This window comes from Phascolarctos cinereus, unplaced genomic scaffold, assembly GCF_003287225.1.
Source record: "Phascolarctos cinereus isolate Bilbo 61053 unplaced genomic scaffold, phaCin_HiC Scaffold_5;HRSCAF=322, whole genome shotgun sequence".
In the NCBI taxonomy this organism is placed as follows: Eukaryota; Metazoa; Chordata; class Mammalia; order Diprotodontia; family Phascolarctidae; genus Phascolarctos; species Phascolarctos cinereus.
Window position 1 is genome coordinate 113,510,719 of NW_027555958.1, and position 19,587 is coordinate 113,530,305.

The window sequence follows — 19,587 nt, forward strand, 5'->3', positions numbered from 1 at the left end:
AATGCAGGGAAGGTGGCCTAGCAATTCCAGATCTTAAATTGTATTATAAAGCAGCATCATCAAAACTGCTTGGTCTGGCTAAGAAATAGGGAGGTGGATCAGTGGAATAGGTTAAATATGCAAGACAGTAGTCAATGACTATAGTAATCTATTATTTGATAAACCCAAAGACCCCAGCTTCTGGGATAAGAACCCACTCTTTGAAAAAAAACTGCTGGGAAAAGTGGAAAAGAGTATGGCAGAAAGTAGGCATAGACCCAAATCTCACACCATATACCAAAATAAAGTCAAAATGGGTTCATGACTTAGATATAAAGGCTGATACCATAAGTAAACTGGGAGAACAAGGAATAGTTTACCTATGGAGAACAGAAGAATTCATGACCAAACAGGAGATAGAGAACATTATGAAAAGCAAAATGGATAATTTTGATTACATTAAATTGAAAAGTTTTTGCTGAAACAAAGCCAATGCAACAAAGATTAGAAGGAAGGTAGAAAATTGGGAAAGAATTTTTACAACCAGCCTCTCTGATAAAGGCCTCATTTCTAAAATATATTGAGAATTAGGACAAATTTATAAGAATACAAGCCATTCCCCAATTGATAAATGGTCAAAGGATATGAACAGACAGTTCTCAGATGAAGAAATTAAAGCCATCTATAGTCATATGAAAAAATGCTCTAAATCATTATTGATTAGAGAAATGCAAATCAAAACAACTCTGAGGTACCACATCACACCTATCAGATTGGCCAACATGACAAAACAGGAAAATGATAAATGTTGGAGAGAGATGTGGGAAAATTGGAACACTAATACATTGTTGGTGGATTTGTGAAATGATCCAACCATTTTGGAGAACAATTTGGAACTATGTCCAAAGGGCTACAAAAATGTGCATACCCTTTGATCCAGCAATAGCACTTCTAGGGCTATATCCAAAGAGATCAAACAAATGGGAAAAGGAGCCACATGTACAAAAATATTCATAGCAGCTCTTTTTGTGGTGGCAAAGGATTGGAAATTGAGAGGATGCCCATCAATTGGGGAATGACTGAGCAAGTTGTGGTATATGAATGTAATAGAATACTATTGTGCTATAAGAAATGATGAACAGGCTGACTTCAGAGAAACCTGGAAAAACTTATATGGTCTGATGCTGAGGGATGTAAGCACAACTAAGAGGACTTTGTACACAATAACAGCCACGTTATGCAATGACTAAGATTGTTAAACTGAACCCTTCTCAGCATTATGAGGATCTAAGACATCTTCAGAGGCCTTGGGATGGAGAATGCTGTCCACATCCAAAGAAAGAACTATGGAAGTCGAATTGCTATCACTTACTTTCACCTTCTGTTGAGTTTTGTTTCATCTTTCTAATGGTTCCTCCTATGGGTTTTAATTTTTACTTAGAACTTCACTAATGTGAAAATATGTTTAATGCATATGTAAATGTAAAGCCTATATCAGATTGTGCGCTGTCTTGGGGAGGGTGGGGTGGAGGAAGAAGGAGAAAAATTTTCAGCTCAAAAGCACATGGAAGTGATTGTTGACAAATCAAAATAAATTAATAAAACTAAAAAAAAATCCAAAAAAAAAAAAAAAAAGAAATAAACTTACTTCCTCAGAGGATTTACTTTGCCCTATGCCACCAGTTCCAATACTGGTCACTTCTTTACTTACATCTCCCAACAATCTCCCAACAAGGGTCAGGAGAAAGACTCAGAGTACTCTTTTGTCTCTAACTCATAATTTGAGGTGATATTTAGGCTTTTCCTATATTTCTACCCTACCAGAAGTCTCTGTTGAGGGGCTTTCCAATTCTTCTACAGGAGTTGGATAAGTACTCTTCCTTACCATGAACTCAAGATTGCCAATAAGTCAGTTAGCACAGATAAATCCAGTCACCTCGCTTATACACAGATAGTTTCTCCTCCCCAGGTCATTAGAAATCAAAGCAAAGAATTCTTATGACTTACAGTTTTGTTTTTCATTTTTACTTTGTTGTTATAGCTTTAATTCTTCTGATTCTGCTCATTTCACTACATTCTTTCATATATATGTTCCCAGGTTTCTATGAAGCCATCCTTTTTGTGACTACATTTTTCACAAGAGTCTTCCTTTTCTTTTTTTTGGGGGGGTGGGGTGGGATTAAGGGATATGGAATAGGAAGGAAATAAATTATTAATTAAAACAAATAACTTGAAAAAGGAATGAAAAGTACCTTCCAACAATTCAACCCCCACCTTTTCTGGAAAGGAGTTCTGAAGTTCAACAATGCTTGCTGCCTGAGAATGATATAAGAACTAGAAAATCTGGCAAATGTGATCATGGTGGACTCAATATTAGAGCTAATTTATGGGGACATAGATGGCCTGATCAGAGGCAGTGGTAAGTTGGGACCCATAAGCAATGAGGGTGAGAGTCTTAATGGTAGCAGCCAGGATGGTACTATTGACTAGCATAATAGTTCTACATCCTGACTACAGGTATCAACTGCATTAAGCTCAAACCTATTACCTGGGCGTGGGAGAAAAGAACCCAAGAAGCATGTAGTCAATTTACCATTCAAAAAGAGGTCAGCAATAATGGAGGATCATACCATACTGGTCTTTCCATATTGAGCATGCCAATTAGAGCAAGGAGTACTAACAAAGGCAATTAATTGCGTTGTTCTTAGGGGCATTATATGACCTTGTACCTGTCACAACAGTAGTATGACTCTCATGTCCAGATTGACAATGAACTTGCTTCCTATTCATTTCTCTTCATGTAAAGGCATCAACTTGATTATTTAGCCTCAGCAGAGGCCATAAAATATTTTTGATAGAGGCTGACATCCCACAATGCTCATTTGTGTGTGAGAAGAGAAATCTGCAAAATTCCTCCTTTGTTACTGACCCTAAAAGAGAGAATCTTTGCTTCTCTATTCTAATGATGTCAAACTCAAATAGAAAGGAGGGTCACTGAACTATACATAAGGATCCCTGTGGGTGCATATTCACCTAGAAAGCCACATAGTAACATTATCTGTGTTTCATTTATTTTTTTATTATTTTGTTAAAATTTTCCCACTTTCTGTCTCAAGAACACCCAGCCAAGCCCATGGCCACCACATAAGAATCAGTTTAGAATGAAGATCTTATCCACCCCATCCCTCAAAGCTTTTTTCACATGTTCTCCATGTGATCCATAGTTCAGTATCACAGAAGGACTTTCTAGGACCTCTTCCAAGGTATCAGATGTTAACCAACTAGTGGCCACTGTAGGCCTGCATATGCTTCAATTATAACAAGTATAGCTGGAAATAAGAAAAACTGGAACACCTCAGGAACCAGGTCTTCTTAGATAGGGCCCCATTGGGCTAATAAAAAAATTCAAGGTAGCAGGTTTGAACTAGAAGTCTCACCATCTTGAAGAGTTGAAATTTATTTGTGCAGTGCACTAACATTCAAGAGACCCAAGGGACCTGATCTTGACTGCATTATTTCCATTTAAAAACAGAGGTTTCCTGTGCCCTACCCATCACATATCATTGAATGCATAACAGGAAACTCTGGGTGAAGGGTGATGATGTGACCTTGTGTCCACAACTCAGTAGCAATTAGAGCCCAGTAGCAAGTTAGTAACTGTTTAAGTGCTTACTGGGTAGAAGTTCTTAGAATTTTGTAGCTCCAGAATACTAGAAAACTTTTGGTCCCATCACCCCTGGCTTCCTACCAAAAACTTCATTCGTCTTAGTCTTTACGGACAGAGAACCCCTAAAACATAGGCCCTACAGGGTCACAGTCCCTCGGGGAGAGACTCCTGGAGGAACTGCTTTAGGTCTTCCAGAGTTTGTTAAAACCCTTATCTGACCCCCACTTGAAAGAGGGGGACTGGCGGGTGATTCTGTTAATTAGAGAGTGGGGGATACACAGTACAATACCCAGAAGGAGAATGTGTATTCACTAAATTCAAAAAGTCAAATAAGCTTCTAGATTTTTTCCTGTTTAGATTGTGGGGAAATAAGTTTCAGTAGCTCCAATGCATTTTTTTTTTTTGGCAAAGCAATTGGCTTTAAGTGACTTGCCCAGAGTCGCACAGCTAGTAAGTATCGTATGTCTGAGGCCACATTTGAACTCAGGTCCTCATGACTCCGCGGCTGGTGCTCTATCCACTGCACCACCTAGCTGACCCTCCACTGTACTTTTCAATACTTGACTAAAAAGATGAGACCCTGTATATTCTTTTGGTTTATTTTCTATCCCTGATCCCTAATTTTGTCCACTATCCAATTTAGGATTTAAATAAAGATTGATAAAGCATTTATTAAGTGCTTAGTTGTGTGCCATGCACTGCATTAAGATCTGGAAAAACAAATACAAGAAAAAAAGAAAGACATTCTGGTGGAAGAAGACAATACATAAAAGTGAGCTGAAAAGTAGAAAGGTGCCAGCACAGAGACAAGGAGTGAAGTGAAGTCCTGAGATTCAGGGGCCAAACTGAGAGAGAAGTGAGAATGACTGACTTGGGCATTTCCTCAAATGGTGTTAAAGAAGAACTTACCAATCAGAGCAGAGGCATCTTCCAGTGTGAGAAATCTTATGGTGGAAGTGCAGAAATCTGGAGAGTCAGGGACAGAGCCAAGAGAGGAGCCACCATGACTTTGTCTGACACAATAAACATCATGTCTTCAATGCAATGGTGTAAATTGATGGCCTCAGGTCTCTGTTACCATATAATGGCAGTATGAGGGAAGATTCCTATAATCCTGGGAAAAGATGGTGAAAATATACTTAACTTCTTCCCAGGTGAAAGCAAACTGGATCTGACTAGTTTTGACCAAAGGAATGCAGAAAAGCACTGGAAGTTTAAGAACTGCACACACTTTGGGCCTGGGATATCTGATCTGTCACACTGATGAGATTAGGAACAGCTGAAACGATGAACACATTAACTTCATTCTTCTCTCTGTGTTCCACTCTTAACCATCAGGCACCTTCTGTCTTCTTCACAGACCACACAGAGTTATTAAAAGTGGAGTATGTATGGTAAAATACTCTGCGATCATTAATTTTTATCATTTGAGAGGAAATGCCTTTCAATTTGTACCCTCCCTAGGCCCCTGATGATTTATTTTTTAATTAAGCAAATAGGATGCTTTGGGCAACTAAAAGGGTTTCTATTTGGCTCTACACATAATAACCATCATAAAGGCAACTGAAAAGGTCCATCCTGATACTGGCTCCCCAAAGATCATAATTTCTATTCCTACTTAATGTGATTATTCACTGCAACCATGACCCAGACAAGAGGTCTTCCACTCATTTTCACTTAAGGAAGGATGCCCTTCCTTTTAGTGGTCTGCCCACTAGCATCTCTGATGGAAAATAGGGTGCTTTCATATACTACTGTAGCCTAGTACACAGTTATAGTATACTAGCATATAACTGGCATGTAGTTATATGTTAATTATAGTTAATGGCCCTCTGATATGATAGCAACCTGGCTGCCAGTTCCCAGCAGTCCCTTACACATTTTGTGTCCCCATTCTTTCTAGGCCACCTTGATTGGCATTGGCATTTGACCTCTGGCCCCTTAATTGTCCCACAACTAGAGTAATAAAAGCCTTAGGGGGATCTTGGTCTTCTCTCTTGTGCAGGAGTTCTTGATTTGGGGTCTATGAACTTTTAATGCTGTTTTGATAACTGTATTTCAACATAATTAGCTTCCTCAACTGGGGATAATAATAACATCTACCTCCTAGGGTTGTTGTGAGGATTAAATACAATCATACATGCTATATAAATGTTAGCTATCATCATCATCATCATTATCATCATCATCACCATCATATTTATTTTATTTTATCCATTTAATGACATTTTTCTAATAGGGTTCATAGGCTTCACTAGACTGGCAAAGGTATTGTGACCAAAAAAAAAAGTGCCCTATAGGATTCATTTCCAAAGATCCCAAATCTAGAAAGAGAAATGTATGTTTCTCAGTACTGCCAAATGGGATAGGAACATTAGAGGATGCCTTATATTTTGTTAGGTCTAAATGGCCCTTATTGCTTTCCTACTGGATATCATGTTACTTGCTATCTTCCTCTCTCATAGGCTGGCTATTGATCCTTCCTGACCAACCTCATGTTTCATGAACCACAGTCCAAGTTCTACTCATCTTGCAGGGCAGCAGGAACTGTGTCTCCTCCCACCATCCCCAGAGTGCCTATTTTAACTGACAGCTGTATTTACCTGGGCAGTTTCTGCTATCCTCAACTTCTACATACCAATTGATCTACTCACATTTATATGGCTATATGGTGAGGGAGACCTATAGCTAAATATCCCATTTGTGTGTGGGTATCCATCTTTCAGGGTCTTATTATATAGTCTGGTCATAGGATGTGGCACCTTTAGGAGCTTCATTCCCCTCTTTTTTAGACCCACTCATCAGGGAATCGGTTACAGTGGGATTCATCTTTATGGAGAGTACTATACATAACTCCCCATCTTAGCCTCCTAAAAAAGGAATATTTTCTACCCAAGACAATGAATTTGCTACAGGAAAGGTATTTGCATTAGCTTTATTGGACTATTCTGTCAGCTGCCATTGCTATAGGAATTAATCACGTTGTTATTTAAACTTCTACAGCCCTCCGGGTTACATGGTGAGGGAAGCCAAATCACCCTTCTGTTCCTTTTGTGGATGAAATCATAATTTTTGAGGGGACTCAGAAATCGAATGACAATGGGGCATTCTTACCACTTTGAGGCACTTACCCTTACTTCCATGTCCATTCTCTTTTGTCATAATCCTGATCTCATCAGTATGCAACACAATTTTCAGAGAAAACTCTGGGAAGGAGACCACATTTGCCATCTGTGGCTTTTTAGTTCCTATCTGTGGCCTGTAAATACCTGCTTTCATTAGCATTGCCACAGCTCCTTCACTTGCCTCTCTTCTTTTACAACATAGTCTTGAAAAAAACCCCAAAACTCAGAACACTGTCCTTAACTACTAGATATGCTGGCCTAACTTACTTTGAGTTTCTTTTGCTGGCTAGTCACTCTTTGAATGTAATTAATGATAATCAGGGAATGCTAGACTTGGAATTTTCTTTAGCTTCTGTGTCACTCTCCTTAGTACCCACTGACTAATCCTTCCATATCAATGGGGACCTTATCTCTGTTCTTAGAGAGCGTATTCTATGTACTACCAGAAGGCCCTTTGTCACAGGGTGTCATCTTACTATATTTGGCCTTCTGATCCCTCCATCTTTCATATTTGAATTGCTCTTACCTCACTTCAGCAATGTGAGTCATGATATCATTCCATTCCATCTAAAAATTGACCATCACTAACTGCTTGAAGGTCAATCTTTAATATATAATCATATGCATGTTCATTTCCACAGATACATGTGTATTATAATTACCTTAAGATTCATCCTTAGGGCAGCTAGGTGGTACAGTGGATAGATCTCTGGGCCTAGAATCAGGAAGAGCTGAGTTCAAATCTGGATTCAGACACTTACTAGATGACCCTGGGCAAGTCACTTAATCCCTTTTTGCCTCAGTTTCCTCATTTGTAAAATGAGCTGGAGGAGGAAATGGCAAAGTAGTCGAATATATTTGCCAAGAAAACCCCAGATAGTGTTGTTAAGAGTCAGACATGACTGAAACAATTAAACGACGGAAACAAAACACATCCTTATTTTGGCTTAATGTTTCTTTCCTGATGTATGCTATACCAATTTGTCATATTACATAGTCTTAAAATGAAGAGTCCAGTTCTACATTATCTGCTTATTTACAGCAGCCATGTGGCTTAAGTACCTTGGCAATTTATGCTTCATCATTTATATATTGATTTATCTATTGATTTATTTGTTTATTTTTTATTCAGCAATGGCTTGTGATGATTGATGATGATGATGGTGATAATGATGATGACATTCTGCAACCAATGCAATGATGATCATGGTATCATTATTAATTATGATTCAAATGATTGATTATTCAGTTCTCTTGCTTCTACTCTTTTATTTTATGTATGTGGTGTAAAAATTATATAATATTTCCTTAGTGATTCTTCTCGATTAACATAGGAAGATTAGAGAATGAAACCGACAATAACTGGAAGGCTAAGAAATTTAGAATGTTATAAGTTTTCATTGCTGAAAATGTATTTGTATTTCCTTACACAAATATAGAAAGGTAGAGTATAATGAGACAGTGTAGTGATTTTCTTTTCCATACCCATATTGATATTGAGAAAGCATTAACAAATTTCCATCTGTATTTCTTGAGGGAATACTCACATTGCTATGCTCTTAGATCTATTAAAATATGAAAGTATGCTTGATATTATGGGTAGATGTGGCAAAGGTTGCTTATATAAGTTTAGCATCTTTTATTACCCTAACCAAATGACACATAGGGACAGCTAGGTGGCACAGTGGATAGAGCTCCGACCTTGGAGTCAGGAGGACCTGAGTTCAAATCCTGCCTCAGACACTTAACACTTACTAGCTGTGTGGTACATAGCAGAATCATAAAAATTACAGGTCTATAAGAAACCTTAGAGGTCATCTAGATGAGTCACCTCAGGTTACAGATCAGGAAACAGATTGAGAGCAAGGAAATGGTTTGTTTCTGAGAAAGACAAAGTTAGAGTAGGTCTTCTGATTTTAGTCCAAGGTTGGCATTATACTCTGTGGATCTCTTTAAAAGCAATACACTTTCATTTTAAATGTAACATGCATAACTGAACGACTGACACTGAATTATGATTAGGTGTTATAAATTCTATCAAATATAACATTTACATAAATATACTAATTTAGGAAAGATCTATGTTTTATGTGTAAAATTTCTGTATTCTTAATTTGGAACAATCATTCATTACATTGTTGAAATGTTTATGTTACATCTGAATGATGATGGAGTTTAAAAAAAATTACTATCCATTTTCGTTTCTATGGTAATATTTTGTACTACATTTTAAAATTCATTGGTTGTATATTATCAAACCCAAAATATGTGGATGTAGATTTATGAGTTAGTGTAGATTTTCAGAATTTACAAATAGCATTTATGTCTAAATTAAAGGCTTTTAAAACTGAAAATCACAAAGACAATGTAGTGTTTGACAAATAAAATTCTAAATATGCAGAACTATAGCTCCAAGTTTATCCATACTGTCAATCTTTCAAATGTTTATAAAATGAATTATGAGTCTGAATTTTGAGTGCAGCAGAAAGAAAACCAATAGATATTACACCCTTCAGTTGATATCCCTAAGAATAAATAATGGGTGAAATGATTTGTTATGAAATCATTTTTATATAAAAATAAAGTTTATAGTTAATAACATCTCCTTTCAAAGATGAAGGCTTATATGAACTACAGGAAAGTAAGACTACAGTATAGTGGATATGTTAATCTGCTCATAGTATTGATTTTTATATTATTGTAATATTTTTATTTAGTTGATTTTATTTTTATATTAATATTTTATATTAGTTTTTATATTTTCATAAGGCAAACTTCTTGAAAGAAAGCTCAGTGTAGAATCTTTTATATGTCTTCAGGAACTTATTTTGGTTTAAGGTACCCTGACAATGCTCACTAATTTCACATTTTGACCATTTAAGTTGTTAACCTATTAATTTAATTGCACCTTTATGAAATTGTTTAAAGCTAAAGCTGACAGGGCTAAAAACTTCCCCAGCTCTAGTCATGTCACAATTCTGGCCTACTAGAATATCAGTCATGCATTGTCTGTTGGTACTTTTGCTTGAACTTTCAATTAGTAATAATAGCTAAATTCAGCAACTCTTACTCCTACAGAATTATCACATTTTGAGAATAAATTATATAAGGATGCCCTGAGTTGCCATATATACCCTAAAATACAAGCAGTTAGGGAAAACCATCTATAATACAGTGAAGTAGGTGGATTTAACTTCTGCCTATTTAAAGGTTTGAGCTCTTTCTATGAGCCCAGTGTTCTTTCACTGAACTTTGGCTCACCGTGACCATCTTTACCTAAAATCCCTAGAGACTGTTTCCGTTGTGCCAACTGTGTGCTTAGGATAAATGTCAAGGAAGGGATCATGCCCCAAACTTTCCACTTCTAATAAACTCAGTTGTAGCCTTCCCCAGTTCTTATTCTTTTTTTGTGTGTTACCTTTGTATAATGCCTTTTGGAACCTTTATTGTTGACAAATTCTCCTTTTTCCTAGATCTCTTTTACATTCCTTCCATTTTCTGGTGCTCATTGAAACTACTTTTCTCCTAAGAATACTATATCTCTTGATATACCCTCCAAAGCTAGATATTTCTTCTCTCACAAAGTATTTTAAGTGAAGCAAGGGGAAGAAGTTAATAGACTGTTCCTTCTCTTCTATCATTAATTAATACCTATTTCTCCATTAAAATTGATGCTATTTTGTCTTGTTTCTTGTTCCTGTTATCTATGGGCCTCTATATTATTCTCTTTCCTCCTCAAAATGTTCGCTATCTAATTCACAGTCTCTTCTACTTAAATATTTATCCTCTTTCAATATACAAGCCCTCTAGTTCCTCAACCTCTACAACTTCTATGACCTCTGTCTCTAGGGTATCTGTCTTAGTCATATACAGGAATCAGAGTTGTCAAAATTCAAATCCTCATTAATTTCCTCACTCATCTTCCACTCATCTAAATTTGCCAGAGTTTCACAATCTCTAGTTACTGCTCTGATCTGGAGTATTATATTCATTTCTGAGTATGATATTTTGAGGACATTAACAAGCTGAGATGTATTTAGAGGAGGGAGATCAAGGGGGTGAGAAGATTCAAAACCATGTAATACAATGATGGCTCATACATTTTATAAGATTATAAAATCTTACCTATCCTTCTGTCGCTATCAGGATATTCTTTTTGCCAATCAGATACAAGCCTACCTGGGGGAGAGAACATATGCTCAACAAAAGTACCATATGAATAGTTCACGGCCCATCGATGATACTGAACTACAGCACACTAAGTGCAATGCATATCACATTCACCATTAAGAAGGTTAAAAAGGATAAAAAGAACCCAGAATCTTGTTGTCTTGTAGGAAGGATAAGACAGGTCCACAAATAACTGCACTATAAATTAAGCACAGATAAGAGGGGTGATATCTCATGCTCAAAGGGGAGGAAATAAAGGAAGAAGAGAGTAATCAATCATTTTTGAATGGTAGTGAAAGTTTGTTGACTGGAAAATAAATATAAATGAACATCCCATGGCTTTCCATCATATAACTAAGTTTAGTAAAGATACTGGTGACCTGGTCCAGAGCACGCCACTATAGTGTAGTTACCATATATTGCCACCTTTCAGATCTTTCTCCCAAACTGTCAACCTCTATTAGTATTTCCATTCATTCATTATTTCACCCCCTTTCTTTGCTGCCTGTTGTCATTTACAAAGAAAACCAAAGCTCTGTCACATTTGCCACTTCTATCAGGAACTGAATGAATCTGTTCTTCATAGACATTAGCCAGGCTTACCCTTTCATCACTCAGAGTTATACTGCACAGAGTGCATCTCTATTTAAAACACTGGGCCACCCACTCAGTTACACATCTAATTCCGAATGAATTAAATTACTGTAAAACTCCAAAGAATGATGATAGAACGATGATGTTCTTATATTATTTCAGTTAATCCTAAATGTATTTGCTTCTAACACAATGACATCAGACTATGTTAAACCTGTTTATGCTTCCTCCATTACTCCTGAAATATCATTGGAAAAAGTGTTTTGTGGAGCTTCATGAACGTATCCAACTTTAATTGATTCTCTTTATTCATAAAAATTACATTTTTAGTCTTGATCAGTGTGTCAAGGAGAGGTACAATTGCTTTAGTAGTTAATAGGGAGTCAGGGATTCTCATTTTTAATTCCTGTTCTTTGACTAACTTATTGTAGTTCTAAACAAATTGAAAACTTCAGTCACTTCATATCTAACCCTTGCAAAATGGGGTCAATAATAGAGATGGTATCTAATGAGGTTTTGTTAATACACTATACTTTGTATTGATAAAGCACCACTTAGGTACCCGTTTGTTTAGATATGGCAACCGCTGAAAGGTGTCCTTGAGGGTCAGAAAGACTTGGGTTCAAATGCTGCCTCAGTACTTATTAACTGGTAAGTCATTTAATGTTTAAGTGTCTCCAGCAAATTTCTAAGACTGTAAGTTACAGAGCAGTTGTCTTTCTACTTTGGTAGAAACAACTTCCTCACCAGAATTTCCAGATAATTAAATCAAATAATTAGTTTGAAAAACAAATGATAGCTATCTGGGAGGCATCTATAAAGCCAGTATCAATGCCTGAAATATGTATGTATGCATGTATTTTCATTGTGTATTACATACATATATATGTATACATACACATATCTCTATATACATGCATATATGTATAGGCAGCTGGAGGCTCAGTGGATAAAGTCCTGTGTCTGGAGTCAGGAAGAGTCATTTTCATGAGTTCAAATATGTTCATGAGTTCAAGACACTCACTATATGTATGATTCTGGTCAAATCACTTAACCCTATTTGCCTCAGTTCCTCATCTGTAAAATGACCTGGAGAAGGAAATGGCAAACTACTCTGGTATCTTTGCCAAGAAAACCCCAAGTGAAATCATAAAGAGTCAGACACAAATGAAATGATGAAAGAGTAATGACAACAAAATGCATATGTGTATGTATATGTATATGTATATGTATATGTATATGTATATGTATATGTATATGTATATGTATATGTATATGTATATGTATATGTATATGTATATGTATATGTATATGTGTATGTGTATGTGTATGTGTATGTGTATGTGTATGTGTATGTATATGTATATGTATATGTATATGTATATGTATAAGTATATGTATATGTGTGTGTGTGTATATAGACATGCCCAGACATATATGCAGATATAGAAACATATGTATATAGGTCATATATACATAGGATGTATGTACGTGTATGTACATGTGTGTGACTACATGTGTGTATATGTGTGTACGTGCATAGAGACATATATACATATACACATGTGCATGCACACATATATCTCTATATCTATTCTATCTATATATGTGTGTGAGATGAGAATCATGCCCCTCAGATCCTAGAAACCCAGAATTGGGCCCAACAAGCCATTGTGATACCGTGTTTATATAATGGGGAAATGATAAAAAAAAAATGTCCTTTCTTTTTATTGGTGGAATACTGATAGTTTCTAAAATACTTAAGAGCATAAGTTGGTAGGAAGAAGGAGCACTACCTCTGAAATTTAAAAGACTCTGCATAAACAGCTCAGGAAGGAAATCCACTCTTATTTGTTCTACTATGTTATGATTTTGGATAAAGTTCTAGTCACCGTAGCCATTTATGTGCCCGGGCCTATGTGTTCCATTTAAAGAAGATTTTATTTTCTTATTTTTTTTTCTTATTCTTTTTTATTTTCTTTCAAGTGCTATGCTCAATACTAGGGATGGATGACAACTACAGAAAGACACTTGGGTGTGTGGGAAGGGGAATACAACATATTAGAGAGCTCAGTTGTTGGGTAAATGAAAAGACTTTTAAAAGTTCTAAGTCCTAAAAGTTGTAAGGATGCACCAGAGAAGCAGATTGCATGACCCAGACAGGCGTCTTTAGATTGTCAGAAGGTAGATGATATTGGGATACTGTAGGGCATACAAGCAGGGCAAATGGTAAAGCCAGTAAGTCCTTTGAAAGCACAGACAGCAAGGTTTGTTTCCCAGTCCGTTCTACCTGAAGGAAAAGTTGGTGACTCTCATTACTCCAAGTCATGTGAGTAGTCAAGCAGTCTGGATTGGTTTCTAGGTGATCTGGAGCAACAGTTGAGCAAGTCAGAGTTCAGTTGGATATGACAGAAATGAGGATATCTGCCTCTCTCTTATTGTTAGTATATGTGAACAATTTCTATAGTTGTTTATAGTATGTTTATAGTATAGTATATAGTATTTTTGTTTATAGTATTGAGGAAATAGCACATAGAAAAATTGAGAAAGGAGATGAAGAAAAAAATACCAAAGATAGTCATGGAAGATAGCTCCAACACAAGGGTGAGGGGGAGAAGGTAAAGAAAAAAATAATTTTGAGATTATATTGCAGGGTTAAAGAGAATGATACTTTAACGCTATCTCCAATTATTGAGTTGAGTCTTCTCACTTCTTCCTAGTTGCTTCTCTGGCTAATCTTTGAGATTCACCACTGCCTTCAACTTTTGAACGAGCAGGTTCATACTTCCACTCAACGTCCATATGCCGAGTCATATTATTCAGCTTAGTGAACTGGTCCCTGTGGACAACATCTTTATTTTTACTTGTTTTCCAGACAATTTCTTTCCAGTTGCCAATCCATTCATTCATACCTTTGGTGATAAGTTGGTTGTCTGTGCACACAGTAAGTCTGTCCTTATTTTGGGCCTTGGCTTGCTCAACCCCTTTGGTAGCTGCTTCTAATGATAGTCTTTGGTTTGTCTGTCAACCAGAATGTGTACCACTTATGTTTAGATCATAGTTAGGTCCCCAGTAGACACTGATACCTCCTTGCTCTCCTTCTCTTCCATCATTTTTGCAGGTACCATTGACATACACACTGTTAGTGTCTGATCTCTGGTGTGGTTGTTCATATTGACTTTGAGAGCCTCTAGTCTGCCAACCATAATCATAGCTCCTTGGACTGTGTTTCCAACTCATCTCCAGTCTTTCCAAAGGTTCAGTGAAAAAAATAAAGGAAGTCAGACTTTCAAAGATTGTGATGATTTGATTTGTGTACTCTAAACTATATATTTCTCAAATTTAATTACATTTACTTGAAATTATTTCTAAAGAAGCAATGAGTACATTTTCATCAGTACAACAGGTATTTTCGATATAATAAAAATGAATGATCCCATTTCAGTTAAATTTTGGAAAAATAATACAATTAAAGAAACAGAATTTAAAAATAATGACAAAATGTGGGTACATAACAGGCCTGAGTTTTAGAAGATGATTTTGAGCATATGCCTCATCCTAGAATTCCACAAATAACACTGTCAATTTATTGAATTGTAAGGGCATCCCTAGGACCAACAACTCTGTTCAGATCATGGATCATAGTGTTGGGTATTCTATATCACAGGGGTAGGGAGAGTAAGCACAAGTTGAAAATGCTGATAATTGGGAAATGTGTCCAAGAATTTGATTGAGACGTATTCATTGCGGAATATGCTTATTGTATTGTATATTCACACATCCTTTGAAGTCATCCCAACCTCATGCTAGACCTTTGGTCATTATGTAGTCATATTTATAGACGAAGAAGGTCAAGTAATATGCCCACACAGATAGTAGAAGAGAGAGAACATTATTTTCAATGACTTCTATTTCCACAATTCTCAAAGAATTTTTAAAACCTGAACTTATTAAGTTTCACAACGTCCTTCTGTGGAAGAGAATAAATTTTACTTAGCTTATTTTGCAGATGGTGAAATAAGTAAACAAAAAAAAATAAAGTGTTGCTGTCTTGGAAAGATGCCCAAAATGCTAATGCAAAAAGGAGAATGATTCTAAAATACATAAAAACAAAGCCTCAAAGAAAAGCACATACTGTCCATAAGATTAATAAGAATGCCTAAAAAGATGCAAGAATTAAAAATAATTTTATAAATTAAATGAAAGAATAAGAAAACAAATGGAAAAGAAATGAGAGCTATGAAAGAACTACTTGAAAAGAGAAATAAGATATTAACACAAATGGCATAAAACAGCCCTGGCAAAAGAATTCTTCAGAATTAAAATGGACGTGACAGAAGTTAATGACTCTATGATATAATCACGAAATATTAAAACAAAATGAAAAGTTTCAAATGCTGGAATAGAACAAAAGGCATCTCCTAACAAAAGCAACTGAGCTGAAAAAAAAAAGATCAAGGAAAGACAATTTAAAAAAAAGGTTACAATTGGAAAGCCAAGGTATCCTCTCTCCCCTCACCCCAGAAAGAAAAGATGGGGGTATCATATTTCAAAAAAGATTAAAAGAAAACTACCCTGAAATATTAGAACAAGAGAGGAAAGTGAAAAAAAAATTGCTAATCACCTTCTAAAATAATCCTAAGATGAAAACTCCCAAGAACATCATAGCCAAAATCTAAAGCTTCCAGGGAAATAAAAATACTTCAAGCAACCAGAAATAAAAAATTTAAACTGCTGGGAAGTCATAATGAGCATCACACAAGATTTTTTAAAAAAGTACCAAAATGGAATGGTTGAAAACAGAACATGACATTTTAAAAGGCAAAAGATATTGGTTAACAACTAAGACTACTTACTTAGCAAATCTGATATAATAAGGAAAAGGAGCCCTTTAATGAAGCAACACAAACAAACCAAAAAGTCTAAGTATTCCTGATTAGAAGACCAGAGCTTAGCAGAAACTGAATAACATGGGAGTTAAGAGAAGCATAAAAAAAATAGTTCCAAATGAGCAATAAGAAGTAACTTTATGATACAGTTTTCTCCTCAGAACTTCAGTCTCATCAGAGGTCCTAGAGAGAATTAAATAAGATAGAGGGACTGAAAATGGCTTTATTATGTCTTGTTGATCTTGAAATAAGAAAGGAAAGAAAGGAGGAAAATGTTTAAGCTAAGAAAGAAAAAATGAAGAAGGATGGAAAAATTTATCTCTTATTATTGGTGTATTCAAGTAGAAATCTATACGTTACTAATGAAAAAAGAGATGGGAAGTAGGAATCAATTGAATCTCAATTTCACTTGAACTTAGGATAGTTGAACACATACATACATACATACATACATACATAGCCACATATACGCAGATTGGAGGGAGTTGATATATTATACACAACAAGAAAATAGAAGGGCCAGGAAGAAGGAAACATGAGTAATAAAAATGAAAACAGATTCAGGGAGAGATTAGTCATAAGCAGTACAAAACATAAGACTGACCCGCCTAAGGATTTGAGGAGGAGTTTCAAAGGAAAGAAAGAAAGATTCCTGATAGAGGAACAGACTTGGTCTCTGGTATACCTGACCCCCGAAAATCTCTCTCCAAAGTAAGAATTCTGTGCAAGAGGCAAACTAATTATAGATGTCTTGACAAGCAGATATCAAGAACCATAAGGAGATAATTTAATAAATTAACAGCAAATGTTATTTCCTAAACAATCCCAAGTGATATGGCAGGTTTATGCTCTAGAATCCACTGATCAAATCCTTTGAGATTCCTGTAGTATTTGCAAACACACCACACTGCTCTCAACCTACCATTCTGTGGTAATAAACAATAGAAGCAATATAACTTGGATCTATTTCTCCCTCTCCCCTCCCATGCCATTTGCCCTTTGTTCAGACGGAAGTAGAAGTACAAAGAAGCAAGAAGTTCATTTTACTTTTGGAAGCAGAGAACTAAGGAATAGAGGAAGTTGGAATAGGGCACTGGCATGTGCAGGGCTTCACCACGTGTGAAGGAAAATGGACTGACATCCAGCTAGGACCAGTTCTGTTTCTTCAATGGTCACTTGGGGCAAAGATTGAGGCCAGTGAAAAGTGAAATCCCCAGGAAAGGAGGAGCCTGAAATAACTTTCAGACCCAGACCTCTAGGAATTTGATACTGAAGGAGAAGGATTGAGAAAATGACAAACAGCAAAATGTAACACCAGATATCTAGACCAAAATGACCAAAGTGAGGAGGAAGAACACAAGTAGATAAATTGATAGGAGAGATATTAGTAACAGGGAAAGATCGCTTCTGAGGCAGAGGCAAAATGGAGGAGGAGAGGAAGAAATCCAGCTGAACTCTTTCAACATTTCATTCCAACAACTTTAAAATAATGCCTCAAATCAAATTTTGGAATAGCAGAGCCAACAAAAGGCTGATGTAAGAATTTTTCCACCTTAATACAACTTAGGAGGTGGGTAGGAGAGAACAGTGACACTGGGGTGTGGGATAGCCCAGAAAGCATGTGGCAATAGCACCAGCTGTGGACAGTGGAGGCTGCCCCAGCAGTAACAGCTTTGAAAGCTCTCAGCTGAGAGATGGTAAGGGAGTCAGACAATTGGTCATAAAGTGATTACAAGGGAACCTTTGATGGCAATAAGCGCAGCTTGTGCTGAATGACAAGTATATTGCCCATACACACTACTAGGTTGGAATTTCAGGGCAGAGAGGAATTGCTATGGTTAGTTACAAGTGAGCAGGGTCCCTGGTCTCAGTTCTAAAGCATACAGAAGAACTGGTACATCTGGCTGGGAAGAAAAGACTTGGTCACAGTTCCAGGGCCTGAGTGGAGCATTAGCACTTGCAACTACATGAGAGCAGGTGCTTTTCCTGGGTAAAGACCAGAACCAGAAGAAAATAGCACCTCAAAAAACAGAATTGGCATAACAGTAAAAGAGGCACAAACATTCACAACAGAAAATATCTTATTAAAAAGTAGAATTGACCAAATAAGAAAAGAGGTACAAAAGCTCACTGAGGAAAATGATTCCTTAAAAATTAAAATTGGGGAAGTGGAAGCTAACAATTCCATGAGACATAAATAAAAAAAAAAATAAGGCCAAAAGAATGAAAAAATAGAAGAAAATGTAAAATATCTTATCAGAAAAAGAGCTGATTTGGAAAACAGACTGAAGAGAAATAATTTAAATATTTGACTACTTGAAAGCCATGATCAAAAAAAGAGTCTAAACATCATATTTCAAGAAATTGTCAAGAAACACTGCCTTGATATTCTAGAAGTTAACTAAATCTTTTTTCCCCCCACAATTTGTACAATGTATAAATTGACTTGATTCAATAGCAAGCCATCCACTTGGCTAAAACAATCACATACATATAAGGGAGTAAGCAGGAAATGCATTTGGGGACCAGATTGAGGGACGTCTTAAATGTCTGACAAAGAGGAATTATGGAAGATTTTTGCTTAGTTTAATGGCATACTAAAACTTGCAGTCTCTAAAGATAATTCTAATGGTAGTGCATAGGATATATGACTGATGTGGGACACTAAGACAGCTTTTTCAGTTAGCCAGGTTCAATAAGGCTCTGAATTAGGGTGGTGATATTGGAAATTAAAAACAGAGAATACTGTGAATGACTACAATATGGAAAACAGGACACCTGAATTGTGGGACCAGAAAGGCAATAGCTTTTATTTATTGCTTTAATGAGGACATCAGCCTCTCACCAATTCTTAGGCTACCTGTAGATAAAATGTAAGATCAGGGAGAACCTAGATCTTTGTGATAGTATTCCTAAACTGATTCTTATTTTCTTCATAAAATTATTGTATGAAAAGCATGTTGGCAACCATAAAGTACTATATAAATATTATATTTTTTTTTAGTTCAAATAGAAAAAGGCCTGGACAAGTTGCTATTCTACTATATGTATGTACAAATTGTCCCTCTGACTGGGGAGAATGCTGCGACCTCTCACTTTTCACCACTATCCTTGCTCCCTTATAACCTCAAATTTTAAAGAACCAGCTCAAATGCCGTTATCC

At 36.2% G+C, this 19,587-nt stretch overlaps 1 pseudogene; it reads right to left on the bottom strand.

Annotated features, from left to right (window-relative positions):
- Positions 1-14,241: 14,241 nt before the first annotated feature.
- Positions 14,242-14,775, bottom strand: LOC144457911 (ribonuclease H1 pseudogene; annotated as a pseudogene).
- Between the last annotated feature and the right edge of the window lie 4,812 nt (positions 14,776-19,587).